Source organism: Heterodontus francisci, chromosome 42 (assembly GCF_036365525.1).
Source record: "Heterodontus francisci isolate sHetFra1 chromosome 42, sHetFra1.hap1, whole genome shotgun sequence".
Taxonomy (NCBI): domain Eukaryota; kingdom Metazoa; phylum Chordata; class Chondrichthyes; order Heterodontiformes; family Heterodontidae; genus Heterodontus; species Heterodontus francisci.
Window position 1 is genome coordinate 14,772,930 of NC_090412.1, and position 14,252 is coordinate 14,787,181.

Here is a 14,252-nt window from a genome sequence, read left to right on the forward strand (position 1 = left end):
TGCCTTACTAAACAGGTTGGGTATAGCTAACAAGCTCTCAGTCCAAAAATAATACATGGATGGCTAAGCACATTCTGTACCAGTAAAATACACAGAAGCGTTGTGTGAATTAATTCCATTTTTAAACTTACAAAGATGCAAGAATTATTGAAAAATAATTAAGCTCACTGGACTGATACATTATAATGGCTTTTTAAAGATTTTCCCAGAGGCTTTTATGCATGCCTTATTACAGTCATAGGTCATGCTACTTTTGATGAGACCCATAAGAAAATACCAGCAAAAGCTACCAGCTCACGCAAGTCATAAATAAGGAAACAGTTTTCTAGCCTTCCTTTGATCAGAATGTACTGAAGGAAGTCAGATCATTTATAACATTTGCTAAAAGAACGTACGGAATCCAGATGCAGAATAGTGGTCCTGGGGTTATCAGTATGGGGGGGGTTATCCATATATCACTAAGGGGATATTCCGATGTCTGAAGCAGCATGGGGGCGACGGGGTATCCTGGGGTCTAGGAGCACTGGAAGGAGTTACTAGGATCTGTTAGCATTAAAGGCAGGGGGTGGGGGGGGGGGGTCCAAGGAAAGGGTGCCATGGTCTGGACCACTATGAGAGGATCCTTTGACATATTGGAACTGCATGAGGTTTCAAGTGAGGGGTATGTTGGGAAGCGGGTAGGGAGAAATCTCACATTCTGCTAGCACTGGGAAAGGGAGGCCTGCTCTTTGTTAGTACAGGAGTCTGGAAGCACTAGGGAGGGCAGTCAAGTCTAAAAGCACAGGGGAGTGGGGTCATGAATCACCTGGGAATTACAGGTCTGATGTCAGTGGGTGAGCTCAGGATTTAGCCCATTGGGAAAAGGTATGGGGGAAGAGAATCCCAGTGTGGCTCCACAGGGGTCTGATGATACCTGGTACTGTTTGGGATGGGCTTCTCAACTTCTGAGAGCAGTGGACGGGGAGAGGATCTATGAGTCATGATGCACGGAGGAGGGGGACTCTGGGATTCGCCAGTAAGGGGAAGGGAAGAAGACAGTAAGAGGAGAATCTGGGACAACAGCCCCCTCTAACCTGTAGACGATCCCTCAGCAAAACACCAACTCATTTTCAATCTGTTTCCAGAGTTTCAGGCCCAATTTGACATACAGTTGAAACACAGTGCAAAGAGGTTTGGGAGTTGTTTTGACAAGATGACAATGCATCAGGGTCAGGAGGTGCAGCATTTCGGGTGGGTGGCGGTGAGAGGGGTCCGAGCTGGAAAAGATGGGAGGCGGAGGCGAGGGCGGGGGGTAGGTAGTGGGAAGTGGGAAGTGGATTATGGCAGCAACAGAATAGCAGTCAGCAGACAGAAGTAGGCTGCTTCTTTAAATAATAGCATACTTCCTGTTGTATTTCACAACGTGCACCAGGAGGCAGAAAGCAGCCACATCTTTGAGCACAAACCTCAGTATCAGAATCTCATACAGTCTCATTTCTGACAAGTGTAGAACAATGTTATGGGTACATTAAAATATTCTTTGCAACATGTATACTTCAGTTACCACATATTTTATTCGTGTCATGATTAAATGGGGGCGGCACAGTGGCGCAGTGGTTAGCACCGCAGCCTCACAGCTCCAGGGACCCGGGTTCGATTCCGGGTACTGCCTGTGTGGAGTTTGCAAGTTCTCCCTGTGTCTGCGTGGGTTTTCTCCGGGTGCTCCGGTTTCCTCCCACAAGCCAAAAGACTTGCAGGTTGATAGGTAAATTGGCCATTATAAATTGTCACTAGTATAGGTAGGTGGTAGGGAAATATAGAGACAGGTGGGGATGTTTGGTAGGAATATGGGATTAGTGTAGGGTTAGTATAAATGGGTGGTTGATGGTCGGCACAGACTCGGTGGGCCGAAGGGCCTGTTTCAGTGCTGTATCTCTAATCTAAAAATCTAAATGGGAGTTTTTTTCCTCCAAAAAAATATTGAGTACTTTCATTTGTTCAGTTTCCGATTTTTGCTCAGTCTTGTAGTTACTGTGTTCTGATTGGGTGTCTTCTCTTTCAGGCTGCTTTCATTGCTTCAGGATCTGCTTCATTAGTAGATTTTGGTTGCACTACTTGGCCATTTAGCTGTAATTTATTGAATATGAAATGTGGATGCATCGGAAAGCATCAACAAGTGACAGCAATTTTTTTTTCAATGTAATTCTGAAATGGCAGCAAATTAAAAGGGTCTGATAGAAGAAGCAAAATAGGACAAAGTGGAAGTGTGTGCTATCGCAGTTTTTGAACATAACCAGCGGGTCTCCTGTGACACTGAGCATGGTGACTCAGAGTATTTTAGAATAGGGATGTTATCGACATAACTTCCCCCAACCCACTAACCTCCAAGAGGAAATTATACAAACTCCGGTGCATAACAGACTGAGAACCTGTACCAAGTCTTACATGGTCAATGCTCTCAACTCAGTTTGTGCAGCTGCATTGAAGCCCATTTAACTGAATGAACTCGTGGTTTAACAACATATAACATTCCTCAGGCTCACAGCTGGCAATGTGCAGCCAGCTTGGCATGGCTAATGAGGACTATAAAGGCAGTTGTTAGCACGTAAGTTAAAACAAATCGGGAACCGAGAATAAAAAATCAGGTTTCTTTTCCTCTGCGCATTTTAGGGCCATTTTTCTCATCCCTTTCCTCTTTATCTTTTGTCCGTCCATTTGAGCCAGATACAAAGTGATTACTGACAACGCAGCCGGCAGCTTACGTCATCCGACTGCACCAATCTGCGCACATTGGTTCCTACCCTCTGCGCATGCACAGATGACATTATCGCGTAACGTGGGCAGATGGTGGGGGGAACAAGGCCAAAGAGAGCGAGCGAGCGCGTGCAGAGTGCAGCCGTAGACCTTGCTGGTGGCGGGAGTGCTCTCCTCCTTCCTCTGGCCCACTTGCTCACTGCCACCCTCCCCCCCCCCCCACTCCTGGACCGCTCTCCGCACCGCCAGCTCGCTCCCTCCCCCCCAGGCCAGCCCGCTGGCTCCCTCCCCTCCCCGGCCCGCTCCCTCCCTCCCCGGCCCACTCCCTCCCCCCCACCGGCCTGTTCGCTCCCTCCCACCCCCCCCCCCTGCCCCTCGCTCCCCTCCCCGGCCTGCTCCCTCCCCTCCCACCCCGCTCCCCTCCCCGGCCCGCTCCCTCCCCTCCCCGGCCCGTTCGCTCCCCTCCCCGGCCCTCCATAGGTGCTGCAGATAAAATTGGTTGTCGGGGCTGTTACACAGTTGGCTCTCCCCTTATATTTCTGTCTTTTTTCCTGCTAACTACTAAGTCTCTTCGACTCGCCACACTTTAGCCCTGCCTTTATGGTTGCCCGCCAGCTCTGGCGATCAATGGCAACTGACTCCTACGATTTGTGATCAATATCACAGGACTTCATGTCACGTTTGCAGACGTCTTTAAAGCGGAGACATAGACGGCCGGTGGGTCTGATACCAGTGGCGAGCTCACTGTACAATGTGTCCTTGGGGATCCTGCCATCTTCCATGCGGCTCACATGGCCAAGCCATCTCAAGCTCCGCTGGCTCAGTAGGGTGTATATGCTGGGGATGTTGGCTGCCTTGAGGATTTCTGCGCTGGAGATACGGTCCTGCCACCTGATGCCAAGGATTCTCCGGAGGCAGCGAAGATGGAATGGATTGAGACGTCGCTCTTGGCTGACATACGTTGTCCAGGCCTCGCTGCCCTAGAGCAAGGTACCGAGGACACAGGCTTGAAACACTCGGACTTTTGTGTTCCGTGTCAGTGCGCCATTTTCCCACTCTCTTTTGGTCAGTCTGGACATAGCAGTGGAAGCCTTTCCCATGCGCTTGTTGATTTCTGCATTGAGAGACAGGTTACTGGTGATAGTTGAGCCTAGGTAGGTGAACTCTTGAACCACTTCCAGAGCGTGGTTGCCAATATTGATGGATGGGGCATTTCTGACATCCTGTCCCATGATGTTCGTTTTCTTGAGGCTGATGGTTAGGCCAAATTCGTTGCAGGCAGCCACAAACCTGTCGATGAGTCTCTGCAGACACTCTTCTGTGTGAGCTGTTAATGCAGCATCGTCAGCAAAGAGGAGTTCCCTGATGAGGACTTTCCGTACTTTGGACTTCGCTCTTAGACAGGCAAGGTTGAACAACCTGCCATCTGATCTTGTGTGGAGGAAAATTTCTTCTTCTGAAGACTTGAACGCATATGAGAGCAGCAAAGAAGAAGATCCCATACAGTGTATGGTTAGCTAAATGCAGTTACAACTCATGTTTTGAACACAACAGTAAAACTATGCATTCACCTCTTGGCTTCATTATTTTAGTGAAATTTTGTTCAACAGTGTATACATTTCCTGAAATAATTACACGTCTCATTTTCTCTATAGCTGCACTGAAACATGCTTGCCTGCTTTGCGATGTAGGTAAAGTGGAAGTTCAGCATTGGCTGAAGGTCACAGAGAAAAGCCAAATACGATACAAAATCATTGCCTTGGCAAGACTGTGCTCTGCAGCACTGAAAATAGATCGTTGCTTTCATAGGTCAGTTGACATTTAGTATTTACTCACTGCTTCTGAAATTTAGCAAGTGAAACGCTAACCTGACTGGGAGCAACTGGTGAAATTCAAGCCTCCATTTGCAAAGCAATCGCTGGGCTGATATTCATATTTTTACAAGCACTGGAATGAGTTATCGAGGAACCAGCTATTGCAGATCCAGCACCCCCATAGAACAAAGAACAGTACAGCACAGGATCAGGCCATTCGGCCCTCCAAGCCTGCGCCAATCTTGATGCCTGCCTAAACTAAAACCTTCTGCACTTCCAGGGTCCGTATCCCTCTATTCCCATCCTATTCATGTATTTGTCAAGATGCCTCTGAAACGTCTCTATGGTACCTGCTTCCACCACCTCGCATTACAGCATTTGTACAAGAAATGTTGGTGACAAGAACAGCATTTCCGAGCAGGATGGCTCCTCCTAATTCAATGTATAATATATACGTAGGGCTTATTGGTTTTGCTTTTTATTCAAATCTTGGTAGAAGGCTTTAAGGTGATTTAATATTGTAAAACACTCAGCAGAAACTTTTCCCAATATTATTTTTATGCAACATGTACAAAAGTATAAAGCCTGTAAATACCTTCGATTTATTTAGGTTCGAACCATCAGGAAAATCTCCATTTTATTGCTTTTTAAAAACTTTCCAAATGCCAGACAGAGTTTTCAAACCCGAGGTCGGAATCCAACGTTGGGCGAGCCAAAAAGTCAGGGCGAGCCGGCCTCCGCTGGGCATGGGAGCCAAGCTATGATTTTGTGTGGCCTAGGCCCTTAATTGGCCTCGGGCTGGACTTCCATCCCTCTGAGGCAGGAAGTTCTGCCTCCACGAGCTGCCAGCCGGCAGCTCTCAGTTGCAGCAGTGCCACCGGGAGCGGTGGCAAAAAAACGTAGTGTAGTGGGAACTGTTGGGATGTGGGGGAGCCCTCTATGGGGCACAGAGTGCCTGATCAGGAGGTCTCCCCCTCAGTCTGCAAAGAGGCAGCCAGATTTTACTGAGCAGCTTCCTGAGGGTCCTGAGCCACCCGCCCGCCGCTGGTAATATACCAGCGATGGCAGTTAATTGGCCTGGGGTGGGCAGGCCGTTCCTCGCTGCTGCCACCCCTCTTACAATTGCAGCAGAGGCGGGAGGGCAACAGGAACAGCACCCCCCAACTCCCACTCAAGTTTACGAAACCACCCCCCCCCCCCCACCTCCAGCCTGCTCCTGCGGGGGACGTAAAATTCCGGCCCAAGTGTTTTACGAGGTTAGCAGAACAGAAAGTGGGTGGGGAGAAAGGACTGGCTGTGAACTTGAACGGAGAAGGATCTAAGATATAGTCATAAAAGGTACAGGTATGGTAGCATCGTGGTTATGTTACTGCACTGATAATCTGGAGATGTGAATTCAAGTCCCACTACAGCAGTTGGGAAATTTAGACTGTTAAATGAAATAACTCTGGAATAAAGAGCTAGTATCAGTTATAGTAACCGAGAAACTAACAGATTGCTGTAAAAACCAAACTGGTTCACTAATGTCTGCTGATTACCTGGTCTGGCCTAAATGTGACTCCAGACCCACAGCAATGTGGTTGACCTTTACCTGCCTTCTGAAATGGCCTAGCAAGCCACTCAGCTGTCACCACCACCTTTTCAAGGGGCAATAGGAATGGACACCAAATGCTGGCCTTGCCAGCAACATCCACATCCTGTGAATGAATAAATCCAAAAAAAATTCACGAGCCACTGAGAAAGAAAGAAAATAAAACAGTATTTATATAATGCCTTTCATGCCCTTGGGACATCTCAAAGCACTTCATAACCAGTGAATTACTTTTGAAGCAGATGCATAAATATAATAATTAGATAAGTTATTTTGGTGACTTACCTTTGTTGTACTGAAGAAGTGAGAAAAAAAGACTCTGCAGCCCACACCAGCCCCGAATGTCACAAAATTTGGTTCTGTCACATAACTGCAAGAAATAAGAAACATCAAGTTCACACATCTACCACTGAGGAAGATGAGTAATGGTACATGAGTATAAACGTTAAAATGGGGGCAGAAAAAACAAGTCAGGAGTCTTTATTATGCCATCTCAAACGTTTTGATTCCCTCTGGCTGTCATGTTCATTTCCAAAAGCATTTAGATTCCTCTCCAACACCAAGTATATAATTAACAAACAAACAATGGTGAACTAACCAGGGTAGATGATGGATTGGGGATTAAAAAGGATCAGTTAAGATTAATATCGAAGGAAATATCTTGAGCAAGTAAATTTACTTTCCTATTTGTGCTGATGCTACACTAATCCTCCTTTTCTATATCGTGAGATAAACAAGATTTTCTAAATGAATGGCATAATCACTGAGGAAAACAACAATTTGTAGCACTGAACTCCCGAATTCTGCAACTGCTGGTGAAGAGAAACCCAACATGTGATGTTTTGAGAAAATGCAAAAAGCTACTTCCCACACATATTTAATTACATGGGTGCCTTGCATTTTCATTTCCCATGAAATTACTAAGGAATCATCTTTTATATGTTGACAAGTAGGTCAAACATGTACAAACTCTTCTCTATATGGAGGTTTTAAGTTTTGACCTTGTGCCATCCATCATATATTGTCCAGTGAAAATGCACTGATTTTGTCCTCAAGTTGAGAGAGTCCGGTCAAGACTAATGTAGCATTTTCTTTGTAAATTGTTCTGAGTTTGCAGGAGGAGCAGAGAGGCTATAATACATGGCACATTAACAGTTGTGGTAGTGTTACATCTATCTGTAATATTAAAATTCTTTCATATGTCACACATCACCATACTTAATGATTTGCTCAAATATTCCGCTCAATTAACCATTCTAATTTGCTCAAGTAATATAATTGATGCCATCGCCAATCAGGATCCAGGAACCAAATGCCACAGATCCAACCAAACTTTTGTCAAAATACTTTTGGACATCATTTTCCTGCTTGCCACAGCACATACAAAATTCTACAGAGGGAAAAAGTAAAACTTATAAAATTAATCATTTCATGTTTGAAATGCCTACATGAAAATTCCCTTTGCCCCTTCTGGTTAAAAATTGAACTGTTCTGATGCTTTCTCTGGGGCATGGATTATGTTTAAGTTTCACAGCTCAAGGTTCCACCTGAATTTTGCTGCTGTGGATACCAGTTCCAACCAACCAATTCTTTGTGTAAGAGAGATACACCATGGCAATAAATGTTGTACTTGGATACTGCTAATTGATGGCCTCCTGATGGGAGTTAGTCCATTGTAACAATTGCACTCCAGTGTCTTCATTTGTATTATTTCTCTTATTCTTTGACAGGAATATTCTAGAAAGTCTGAAAATAACAGCAGTTAGTTATTACCACTAATTTGAGTGTTTATTCAGAAGATAAAGGGCAGCACATTATTAACAAAGATGTCCAATATTTAATCCTTTTTAAGTAGGATTTGGGCTAAGTTGTCAGTGAAATTTTATTCATCATGTTACCATTAGTTGGAACAAATGGAGAGGATTGAATGGGAATATGCAGGAAGATATCAAGTTCATTTTAAGATAAATGAACTTGCAATAGATGCCAAAGAGAGCAATTTTGCTTACTTTCTATGGACCTGTAGCATACATATTGATTAGAAATAAGATTTTTCCTGCCCAGTCTATAAAGACAAAACATATGAGGAGTTGGTACATGTAATCAATGAGCATCTGAGCCAGAAGTCACTCACAATTGCAAAACAGTTCAAGTTTGACCAAAGAAGGCAAAAGCGAGGGTAAAAATATTTCTCCGTTTGTAGCAGAACTAAGGAAATGTTCAAAACACATGTTCTTGGTGGGTTTCACGGCAATGTAAGAGACTGCTTTGTCTGCAGTCTGAAGGAAAAGTCACAATTTCTAAATATGCGGATGACAGCAAATTGGGGAAGATAGTCAACACAACACAACCTGAAATGTTAACGGTGTCTCTCTCCACAGATGCTGCCAGACCTACTGAGTATTTCCAGCACTCGATTTTTATTATAGTATAAAATAACCGTACCCCGGAATGTTTGCAGGTTAGAATGTTCCGTAAAAAAGTATTCAGTTCCAGTGTCTTTCTTGCCAAAACTTAATCAAAGCATTTGCAGCTATAGTTTATAGATTCTAACTGCATAATTATTTAAATAAATAATAATTACACAAATTGGCATTTTACACAATTCAGGGTCAGGGTGCATTGGGAGTTATGCTAGATTGTTAGGGCACCTTGTTGCACTGGGTCACTGCATCTGTAAATTCCAGATCAATGGATAACCAGATAATTGTACACCAGCACTTTATTAAGAGTGAGTTGTTATACAGCAAGAGCATGACTAAGCTAATTCCAGTCCTACGCTATAACTGCAAATCTATTTCACTCTTGAACACTAATTCACAGGTCTGTCTCAACCAATTGGATGAATTTTCAAAACAATCAGTTTTATTGCTGTTAACCAAATTCTCCAGTTACAAGGACACTCAACCTACCTCGTCTGAGAGGAGGAGGAGGAGTAAGGGGGGGGGGGCTTTAAGGTCAGACAATACATTATTGGTCTGAAATTCTGCCCGAAATAATTGCCACGATCACACAACTCTGAAGTGATCAGGTCCTGGCTCACTGGAAAGGTGTTTTGAGGGTCATCGACTGGTCTATAGTGTGTATGCGCTACCAGCAGAAGTGCAGCAGAGAAGTGTCGATTGTCCCAATTTCTCTATTAAAAAGAAAGTAACTTTAAAACAGTTAAGGAAGGTGCCTTGGATATGTAACCTGCAGCAAATTCAACAGCTCTGACTGAACAAAACGGTATCGCCAGAGAACAACTCGGGAAAACGAAGATGTCTGACATTCCTGGCACGTGTAACCTGGGCGGCGCCTGTAACTGCGAAAACAACTGTAAATATAAAGACTGCAAGTGTACATGGTGTAAAAAGTGCTGCTGCAGTAAATGTGTTCAAGGTTGCGTTTGCAAAGGAGCCAGTGACAAATGCAACTGTTGTAAGTGAAGATGTTTCAAAATGTTTTACATAATGTGAACTTACTTTAGTCCTTTGTATTACTTATAAATGGTTATTACTATTAAAAATGTAATGCAGTTTTACTTTGTTTTGGACATATTGAATTGTATAGTTTAATAAATTCTGTTTATATAAAAAAAGGGGTGTTTTGCGGAACGGTAGAGAGAGCTTCTGCAATACAAACCCACCCAGCTCGCTCTGCCTTTTGCTGAGCGATTCTCCCTATTATTTTAAAATGGTCACACAATTACCAGACTCTGTTACATATCCAAATGACAGTTGAGAGGATACGTTAATCGCTTCAATTAACAGCCAGATACTTGAATGAAATTGAATGTCGTTTACAAATACATTTTGTCTGTCTTCACCTCCCAGTGCAAACTTTAAACTTGTTTGTTTAGCGACTGTCTTGCATGTTTTTAAAAAGAAATATGCCGGCGCTGTGCTTGATCCTCGTGGTTTATACACACACAGGAAAATACAAAGCAAAAAGATTCCTGTACTTGCCGTTAAAAAAAACATTGTTTTACAAAATAAAGAGTAAAATATTTCATTTAGAACACAGTGCCGAACACGTACCTTCAATTGACGTCTCCCACCTTCCTAACTGCACCAAGTACTTTTCCGGAAGAAATTTCTTGTCCAACCATGACGTTTGACTATTTTTCGCGTAGACCTATCAGGACATGACATTGAATGAGGAAAGGGGGGTTAGGATATCCTAAACCTAAACCTAAAAAAAAACAGGCCACTGAAAGGGGAGGTGGGGGGTGCTTATGGTAAAACCCTACATGGAACTTAAATTATAATTAAACAGATCATTCATTGAAATAAAAGCAAAATACTGCGGATGCTGGAAATCTGAAATAAAAACAAGAAATGCTGGAACCACTCAGCAGGTCTGGCAGCATCTGTGGAAAGAGAAGCCTCGTCCCCGTCCCATGGCACCTTCCCCTGCAATCGCAGGAGGTGTAATACCTGCCCATTTACCTCCTCTCTCCTCACTATCCCAGGCTCCAAACACTCCTTTCAGGTGAAGCAGCGATTTACTTGTATTTCTTTCAATGTAGTATACTGTATTCGCTGCTCACAATGTGGTCTCCTCTACATTGGGGAGACAAAGCGCAGACTGGGTGACCACTTTGCGGAACACCTCCGCTCAGTCCGCAAGCAGGACCCTGAGCTTCCGGTTGCTTGCGATTTCAACACTCCCCCCTGCCCTCATGCTCACATCTCTGTCCTGGGATTGCTGCAGTGTTCCAGTGAATTACTTTAAAACAGTTCCGAAGAAGGGTCACTGACCCGAAACGTTAACTCTGCTTCTCTTTCCACAGATGCTGCCAGACCTGCTGAGTGGTTCCAGCATTTCTTGTTTTTATTTCATTCATTGAATCTAGCTTTCTCATTAACATTCACAGAAACAAATGCGCTCTTTAGCTTTTAACTTGCATCTTTCAAACTAACTATTTGCTGACCAAGACTGCAGTTATACTGCAACTAATGACTTAAGACTAACTCTGCTGATTGTGATGGGCAGTGGTCAGTGTTTTGTTTAGACACCTGGCGACCTCAATCTGACCAGTATCACAGTACAGTGACATTTTACAAAGAACTATGTTTAACACAGGAGTGGTTTTTGTCGAGGTTCATCGCAAGTAGCTCTGTAACACAGGGGTTTGTGCTCTACGGGCTGTTCCCAGGGATGCACACCGAGACAAACATCAACTGCTGCTGGAGGACTATCAATTCGGTGAAAGACTCCCTTTGGTCTGCCCGAAACTTGCTGGTCCTCCAGCACAAAGAGTTGTCCACCACCGAATGTTGCAGACTGGCACATTCCAAGGTCCAGGACTACGTGCTGAGGGACGTACTAAAGCTTGGGGCAGCCGCAGCAAAGGCTCAATGGGGAAAGACCACTGTGTAAGGACTCCCCACCAAGTTGAACTGAGGGGTTGGATCCATGGGAAACCCCTCGAACTGTATCGGGAAAATTTCTGTCTCCTGTATAATGTAAAAATGTATCTGGCACGACAAATGTGAAATGGAAGGGTTGTGAGGCAACTCATGATTGTATTGAAGGAAACTGATCACCTTTGCACTGTTTGTATTTTTTGACTTGGTGCTGTTTGAAACTGTTTGGTAATGTATCTTTTTACAGATTTTTATGAATAAAGTATATTTTGGAAATTAAAAAAAATGTTTCCACGGAGAGGAAACTACTTACCTGACAGGGGAGAAACGGTGATCAAAACAAAAGTTCTTCCAGCTTCTTGGCCTTTTGGCTAAGATCAAGTGTAGTATCTGTTCTTCTCACTACTAACTTGGCAAAGGAGAAACCATGATCAGTGGCTTTTGATCCTGGGTAGGCTTTGAGTGAAATGGCTATAACCAATCTTCAAGCTTCAGGCCAGGGAGTGCGTAACACCGTTCGGGTGGTGGTGAAGAACAAGGAAGGAGAGGCACCGGTTGATCGCACCTTCTTCATCAAGAAAATCCTCATCGGTTGCTGTGGATTCCAAGCAACGGACATCTTCTGCCTGCAGGATTTCCCCAGCAGTGGATATTTCGACGTGACGTTCAGGAACGTGGTGGGATGCATCAAGTTCCTGAAGGCGTTCAAGGAGAAAGGAGACCGGGCGCCACTGTCGATCCTCACAGTGGAGCCACTCTTCGCGCTTCCGTCACAACGGAACCAGGTGGTGACAATTCACCTCTACAAACCCCATGTTCCTGTGGTGGATGTACTCACCTTTCTCGCCAGGTACGTCGAGGTGGCCGGCAGCAGCACTGATGTCAAGGACCCCTTTGGGATTTGGACCAGCAAGCGGCAGGTCAAGGTGACCTTGAAGGTCGATGCTATTATCCACCCTCCCTCCAGCTTCGCAATCGGGGGAAGTCGAGGCTTCTTGGTTTACGCTGGGCAGCCCAGAATTTGTCGCACCTGTGGCAAATCTGGTCATGTGGCAGCAAACTGCAGCACAGTTGTTTGCAAGAACTGCAAGGAGGAAGGCCATCAGACCAAGGACTGTAAGCAGACTAAGTGTTGCAACTTGTGCGGTGCGGCAGGCCATCTCTACAAAACCTGCCCCAAACGCTGCCTCAGTTATGCTCAGGCAGCAAGGTCCAAGGAAAGGCCGGGAGAAGGTTCGACAAAGGCGTCCGGTGTTCGAAAGGAGACCAGCAACCTTCTCCGCAGCGAGGAAAGTATACCTGAGAAGGAGAAGGAAGGAGAGGCAGCTGAAACCAGCGACCCAACACCTAAATGCGCCCATAAACCCCACTTCCACAGACAGAATCAATGGAGGAGGAGGCAGCAGATGGACAAACAGGTCTGTGGCAAGTGGTACAAAGGAAAACCACAAAGAAAAGACCTCCAAAAGCGGAACAGGCCACCACCCAAACCAGTGGCAAGAGGAGGCTACCTTCTGAGACAGACTACAGCAGCTCCTCTTCACTGGATGGGGAAATGCTGGAACGACGGCCCCTTCAAAAGAGACGGCAGAACTCCAAGGAGCTGGAAGATAAAGCCTCCCATCCCCTGGGCACGGGAAGCTGTGATGGGCTCGGCGTGCCCCAACCCCAAAGCGCCACACCTAGCGACATGGCCAGCGCATCCCAGCTCCAGGACACCAAGAGCAAAGACACATCTGGCGCACCTCAGCTCCGGGAAGCCAGGAGTCGTGATGTTTTCGAGGGGGAACAGAAGAGGACACCCCAATCCTTGCTGCCTACAAGATTCCCCCCCCCCCCCCACCCCGCGATGTCACCCCAGCGAAAGAAACCCTGCATGAAAAACCAGGAGGGGTTTCTGAGCCCAACTAATGTGAAACAGCTTGCGTACACTATGGGTATGCAGGAACATCCCAAAGGACTGGAACTAGCAAGGACAAATGGTATGAGAAGCAACAACTAACTTTTTAAAAAATGGGTATAAGGATTGCTTCCATTAATGTGCGTAGCATTAAATCCTCTACACGATGTGTTTCAACCTTGGATTATCTCGCCAAGGTCAAAGCCGACCTACTATTTCTGCAGGAGTGTGGAATGCCACACCTCAGCACCTACAGGCAATGGTTGTGATGGTGGTCCCACGAGCCATCGATCTGGTCAGGGGGTAATGATTCCCGTTCCTCCGGCCTGGGTATTCTGCTGCGGGGAGGTAACTTCACCATCTCCGAAGTTAAGGAGGTGGTGGGCGGTCCCCTCCTCGTAGCAGATGTAATATACAACAACGCTCCGCTCTGGTTGATCAACGTGTACGTCCCAGTTCAATGCAGCGAGCGGCTGACCATCTTCCAGCAGCTCCCACTGCTGTTGGCGATGTCCAGGCCGGTCATCCTAGGCGGTGACTTCAACTGCATCATCGATGCAGCTGGACGATCCAGCAGAGACGACAGCAAACTGGACACTACGTCCAGATTCCAAATAGAAACAGTAAAAGATGCCAAATTCCACGACGTCTTCAGCAAACCTGCAGATGGAGCGCAGTGCAGATACACATGGTCATGATCGGACGGATCTGCCCGTTCCAGAATTGACTTCCTGTTTGTGTCCCATGCTGTCACGGTCAGATCCACCGATGTCAAGCCGGTGTTCTTCTCCAACTACTGCCTCTTACTGGCCGACTGTCACTTACAGGATGACCAGCGGGTTGGCAGGGGGATATCGAAGCTC

The 14,252-nt window shown here is 45.6% G+C and overlaps 1 protein-coding gene and 1 pseudogene across 1 annotated transcript in view; one reads left to right on the forward strand and one right to left on the reverse strand.

Moving 5' to 3' along the window:
* The window catches only part of LOC137355460 (very long chain fatty acid elongase 5-like), a 34,354-nt gene extending 24,078 nt beyond the window's left edge, over positions 1–10,276 (reverse strand). The window contains exons 1-2 of the mRNA XM_068020603.1: positions 10,158–10,276; positions 6,424–6,508 (exon numbers count right to left, since the gene is read on the reverse strand). The gene's annotated coding sequence lies outside the window, so the exon portion shown is untranslated. The remainder of the gene's footprint in view (positions 1–6,423; positions 6,509–10,157) is intronic.
* Positions 10,277–11,840: 1,564 nt separating this feature from the next.
* LOC137355530 (U2 spliceosomal RNA) lies at positions 11,841–11,949 on the forward strand (annotated as a pseudogene).
* The last annotated feature ends 2,303 nt before the right edge of the window (positions 11,950–14,252 follow it).